The sequence below is a fragment of the Gadus morhua genome, chromosome 16 (genome assembly GCF_902167405.1).
Source record: "Gadus morhua chromosome 16, gadMor3.0, whole genome shotgun sequence".
Taxonomy (NCBI): Eukaryota; Metazoa; Chordata; class Actinopteri; order Gadiformes; family Gadidae; genus Gadus; species Gadus morhua.
The window spans coordinates 8,552,348-8,558,774 of NC_044063.1; the positions used below are offsets into that span (position 1 = coordinate 8,552,348).

Below are 6,427 nucleotides of genomic sequence, written 5' to 3' on the forward strand. Positions count from 1 at the left end.
AGAGAGTTTCAGGGCAAAATAAAGGAAGGAGACCAATTGGGATAGGATGAGAGAGAGGGTGAGAGAGAATTAATTAAATGATGGAAATAACATATGGTCTGTGGACGAGGTGAAAATGAGAAAGTTACCCGGTGGAGGTTTTTCAAATGCCAGAAAAAAAGACAGAGAGAGAAACAGAGAGAGAGAGTGAGGGAGGGTGAGAAAGAGGAGATGGAGTGGGGGGAGAGAGAGAGAGAGAGAGAGAGAGAGAGAGAGAGAGAGAGAGAGAGAGAGAGAGAGAGAGAGAGAGAGAGAGAGAGAGAGAGAGAGAGAGAGAGAGAGAGAGAGAGAGAGACAGAGAGAGAGAGGGAGAGAGGGAGAAAGAGGAGATAGAGAGGGAGAGAGAGGAAAATGAGAGATTGAGAGAAAGTAATGAGACACGGAGAGAGAGCAGAGGAAGAAGAGCCAGAAACAGAGAAAGAGCCAGAGGGAAAAAAAAAAAAATATATATATATATATATATATATATATATATATAGAGAGAGAGAGAGAGAGAGAGAGAGAGAGAGAAAGAGAGAGAGAGAGAGAGAATTTGGTAATACCTTGCCACAGTTTAATCTTGTGCTACTGGAACACGCTGAGACATTTCAGATTTATTCAAGGAGCCACTACTATTTGAATTCACTAAAGATACATTTATTTTAATCAATCCAATCAGGGAGTCTTCATGCAGGAACACCTAATATCAGAATATGCACTGAAGAACACATCATCGTGTGTGTGTGTGGGTGTGTGTGTGTGTGTGTGTGTGTGTGTGTGTGTGTGTGTGTGTATGTGTGTGTGTGCGTGCGTGCATGCGTGCGTGCGTGCGTGCGTGCGTGCGTGTGTGTGTGTGTGTGTGACTGCAATGTGTCACAGGCATAGGAACACATCATGCAATGTGAACAGGCAAATGAGGAGGACCATAATTCATCAAATTGCATGACAGATTCTTTCTTTTTTTTTAAAAGACTCCTTGAGCTCGGTTGCCTGGCAGTGTGGCTTAACTCTGAGCTGAGTTAATGTATGAGCCATTAGAAATATGGCCATGGGATAAATGAGGAGCTTCTAGGGATTGCTACTAGGGCTTAGATTTTGCCCCTGGTGCATGCTGCATTAACTAATAACATGCGACGTACTGCAGGGCAGGGCTGTGGAGCGGTTAAAGGCTGATTGACGCCAGTCTGAAAGATCCTCGGTTCGATCCCCAGAGTCTACCAGTATGCATACTAGAAGCAAGAGGCCTAGCCCTTCCCATTCCCTACCCATGTTCAACATAAGTCAATTTGGGCAAAACTATCTGTTCCATCTATTTAATGAATATCTGAAATAATTCTAATCTTAAAAAAAAAGCAATTTTCCTCCCATAGCGAGACCATACATACACACTCACACGCTCACGCACGCACACCTCAAAACAATTTAACGACAGACCACGTGGCTCACAGCCCTGGAGCACTCAGTCTGCCTAATACATCCTAAACATTGGCCTGGCCTTATTTGAATGACTCCCTCACGGGGTTGTAGTTACTGTCTCCCAGTGTGTATCTATTTCCCAAAACCCCGTTAGCTCACTTGTTCCATATTGGGTGTGTGGAGGAGTCTCTCCCTCCAGTAGTGCATGCAAGGTGCGTCCACACAAGGGCTGCGCCACTCGTTGGCTCGCTTGTTTGCCGGTCTGTGTCTCTCGGTCTGTTAGCCTTCCCATGCCCATCTGCCTGTCTTATTACCTGTCTAGCTGTATGACTGCTTGCCTCACTGTCTGTCCATCTGTCTATCTGCTCAAGCCTTCATCTCTTGCTCATCTCTCAATCTCCGTCATGGTCAAACTAAGAACGGCCTCCAGCGATTTCCCTATGTACACCCGTCTGTCTGCCTGCATGTCTGTCCATCTGTTGGTCTGCTACTCCGAGTCGGCCCGTGCCCCACCCTCCCTGAACGCCCCCCCCCCCCTCCACCGCACCAATCAGAGCCTGCTAATGGGAGCAGTTGAGACAAAAACTGTGTAACGATACCATGGTGCTGAAGATACAGTACACAGCCCCACCCCCCAGAGAGCAATCAGACCGGCTGGAAAGACGAAGGGGGAGGGGGGAGGAGGAGGAGGGGGGGGGGAAAGGGGAGGGCGAGGGAGGGGCAGAGTCTGGAATAGGGAGGGGAACGAAGGGGGGGAGGGCGGTCTGGTAGGGGGAGGGGGGGGGGGGGGTGCAGGGAGAGGGTGTGGCCTGCGGCCCGGTGGTGGTGATGATCAACGCAGGACTGCAGGTGTTGCTGCAGCAGGAACAGTGGAGGTCGCTCCTGGGATAAGGGCAGCTGCCTAATGCCTCACCTGGCATTAGAACCAACAAGATAACACACACAGCGTCCCAACGAGTGGGACGCTGTGTGTGTTATCTGGTTGGTAACCACCACTAACCAGTGGGTTTGTGTTAGGGACAGTGATGGGCTGTGTGTGTGTTATCTGGTTGGTAACCACCACTAACCAGTGGGTTTGTGTTAGGGACAGTGATGGGCTGTGTGTGTGTTATCTGGTTGGTAACCACTAACCAGTGGGTTTGTGTTAGGGACAGTGATGGGCTGTGTGTGTGTTATCTGGTTGGTAACAACTAACTAGTGGGTTAGGGTTAGCGGTAGGTTAACGGTAGTGTGAGAGGGAGGGTGGCTGCTCCGCTCAGGGAAGCATGGCTCAAAGATGTATGAGGACCAGGAGCAGCAGATGGACCTCATTTGTTACATGTAATGCAGTGTGAGGAGAACACAGGGCATTAGAGAGAGGTGTGTGTGTGTGTGTGTGTGTGTGTGTGTGTGTGTGTGTGTGTGTGTGTGTGTGTGTGTGTGTGTGTGTGTGTGTGTGTGTGTGTGTGTGTGTGTGTGTGTGTGTGTGTGTGTGTGTGTGTGTGTGTGTGTGTGTGTGTCTGTGGGAAGATATATAAAGAGAGAGAGAGAGAGAGAGAGAGAGAGAGAGAGAGAGAGAGAGAGAGAGAGAGAGAGAGAGAGAGAGAGAGAGAGAGAGAGAGAGAGAGAGAGAGAGAGAGAGAGAGAGAGAGATAAGCTGAGAATATAGATAGATAGATAAGCAGAGAGTGGGAGCGAGAAAGAGAGAGGGGGATATGTGATGTTCTGGAGGGCTAGACTTGTATAGTGCAGGTCAATCGCCTATTTCGTTTTGGATAAGTTGTACTAGTGCTTGGGGGGGAGATACAAAAAGAAAGTAGAGAAAGAAAGAAAGCAGAGCGAGAGATACACAGAGAAGAGAGAGAGAAAAAGGAACGAGAGAGAGCGGAAAGATAAGACGAGAGAGAAAAAAGAAGGATAGACCGACAACTTGAAAAACAGAGAGACCGACAGACCGATAAAGAAGGTCCAATATAAAAAGTGATGGAGAGACAATTGGAGAGCGTGCAGGATATGAATAACAGTGGGGAGCGTGACAGGGCTCGGATCAAAGAACCGTCAGAGAAACCCGCACGGAGCAAATTAGCATCTTTTAGCTGCAATCAGGGAGCCATAGCCAACATTACATCCCTGAGATGGGTGGAGAGAGAGGCGCTGTGATCTAAAGGAGGGTTGGATGAAGTGCTAGGATCAGCATCATAGCGCAGTTGGAGAACAGGGGAAGCCCCGCAGCAGAGTGACTGCAGAGAGGGGAAACACCGCTGGTCTGACCGCTCCTCTGAGCAGGAGAATCCTCCTGTTCGACGCTACTGCAACCGCCCTCTGTCGGTCACAGCCCCGCTGCAACCGAACCTGACAGTTAACGGTTCCATTCTTTCAGGTTTATTTCAATGCGGGAGTGCGTCGCACAACCCCAAACTGCCCCAGTTTATAGGCTGTTGGAGGGAGGGTTCCGACGTGCCGTTACGCAACGCCCCAGCTCCAATCTGAACGATGGATTTAACCCCAAAAGTTGAGCATCTATGATGCGTAAATCAATTAAGCCGAGAAAGCGCGCTTCACCGAACCCCGAATGAGTCAGTTAATTAGCAACACGCGAGATTACATCGGCAGTTCGAAGAGTTCGGGGATTAATAAACAGGCTATGGAGACGGGTCAAGGGGAGTCAAGACTTTGCGGCCAAAAGGCGCAATCATGTCTATTTATCTTCTCCAGCACGATAACTGATGCGGGACCTCAAAAGAGCTGGGTAAGCAATTATCAGACCTTCAGCGGATCACTCTCGTTACAATAAATGCCTGTCTTTCAAAGACAGCGTTTCATAATTTGCAATAGGCTATTTACAATGAACCTAGTTTAATAGTTTGATTTGGTGAATGTCTGCGCTACACACAAAATATCAAAAGACTACACTGATGAAGTGTGTCTCTGGCACAGCCAAATATTGTTTTTGATCCCCCCCATGGATTTTTATTCGCATTTCAAACACTATTGGAGATAATGGAAATATTTACCAAAATTATAGAAAGGGTTAGGCTACACTTTAATGGACAGGAATTGCGATGCTGGAAACGCGCCTACAAATCTTGGAGAGACGTTTTGTACAAAGACAAAAGGACCCCTTGGCTCGCACTACGGCAGTAGTGGGCAAGGCATTCAGCACAAACCCGCAACGTCCTTTGTATTTTCCTCACGCTCCTGAAAACTTGGGGAATTGGGCCACGGAGAGGCTCCGGTACAAGCGCGTAGACTATACAACGTTTTGGTTGTGCAACACAGCATCTCAACAAAAAAAATGACATACTAGGCTACTAATAATTGCAGCTTAATTGAGTGAATAGTAGTAATATCCAAATATTGGAGCGTGTATGTCCAACCAAACACTAATAAACTCGCGTTTATAATGGTAGCCTATAGGCCTACAGTTTACACATAATGTACACTGGGTCGTGAACCTTGTAGGGTTTCAAAGGGTTTGGTTTCGGCGTGGTAAAAGGCTTCATGCTGTACTCCCATGGGTCCAGGCAGCTACAGGCTACATCCACCAGTCCACTTGAACAAGTGCAAAACACGGAGCGAGTAAAATGTAGTATCTTACCTTCTATTCCTCTACTGTTGAGCGTCTTTCGAAACAAGTGCCGCGCTTGGAATAACAAACATGACTAAAGGTGCTGACGTTAGGAATCTGTGAAAACTAAGAAAACCGTTCGTTAATTCTTCTCCCGCGCGCTATCCCCGACGTTCGACTCGTCCTCGCGCCGACACTCACAAACAGCAGCACGCGAGCTCCCACCGGCCCCTCATCATCACACAAACAGCGCGCGACCGCAGTGCAAGCAGGGCGGTTTGGCGCGAGAGCGCGCACGGCAAGGGTTATCGCCACCGCGCGCTGGCATCCCGTGAGACGAGGAGGGAAGAGAGGAAAACAGCAGCCGAGCGATGGAATAAAGGTGCGAGATGAGTAGGCTAGTATTATATGCTGGTATTTTGTGTAGGGCCTATCCCAACTGAATTTAACGTAAGCACACCTCAATCTAGCGCCGGATCTGTATTTAAAACGAATGGTTTAATTATTTACTCATCCATTAGTCAGTTGCGTCAGTGGAGATATTAAGTGAGATAATCAATCAAAAACCAAGATCAATCAAAGGTGGATAGGTTTCATTACAGTAATTACTAGATTGAATATTATGCAATATTGTGCAATCAAAGCTGTAGATAAACTGTAAAATGCTAGACATAGAAAGTAAAACGCTAACCCAGCAGATTGGATTCTCTAAGGGTCTGGGGATGAAGCAGAATGAAGGTATATGGCCTGTTGGTAGTGAGATATACATTTTCATTGTTAAAGCGTTTCGGCCAAGGAGTGGCAATTACTTACCGCTGCTGGCTGCTGCGCTAGACTTGCAGCAATCTACTGACCCACCCAGGCTGCTGACCAAGCAAGCGGCAGATTTTGTCCAGACAGGCAGTCACTCAGAACAGATCTACAGGCATATGGAGGGTCCACAGGGGGAGACCTCAACCGGTACAGACTGGCTGTCACCCCCACACACTCATTCCACCCCAATACTTCCCTTGCTCCCACTGGGACACTGGGACTACTCTCACCACTACCACGTTGTTGTCTCCACCCCTACTACAGTACCACCATATACTCTAACCATAACAATATGCCGGTAGTTATCTCAACCCCTACAGTAACACCATGACTACTCTCACCACTACCATGTCATTATCTCCCCCCTACTACAATTCCACCACGACTACTCTCACCACTACAATGTTGTTGTATCATCTCCACCACCACCATTATAACACTATCACCAGCAGCATTTCCACCAACATTATATATGTCACTATCACTATCACCAAACCACCCCCAATACCAGTGACCCCATTATCCTCCAACCATTACCATTGACTCCACGATCCTCCACCCCATTACCGATGACTCCATTATCCTCCACCCATTACCAGTGACTCCGGTATCGTCCAACCTTTACCAGTCACT

The 6,427-nt window shown here is 47.9% G+C and overlaps 1 protein-coding gene across 2 annotated transcripts in view; it reads right to left on the reverse strand.

The window, feature by feature from the left end:
- slc8a2b (solute carrier family 8 member 2b) overlaps positions 1-5,242 on the reverse strand; it is a 110,484-nt gene extending 105,242 nt beyond the window's left edge. The window contains exon 1 of one of the 2 annotated variants that reach the window (XM_030380274.1): positions 5,012-5,242. The gene's annotated coding sequence lies outside the window, so the exon portion shown is untranslated. The remainder of the gene's footprint in view (positions 1-5,011) is intronic. The other variant, XM_030380273.1, reaches the window with a different exon arrangement.
- Positions 5,243-6,427: the final 1,185 nt, after the last annotated feature.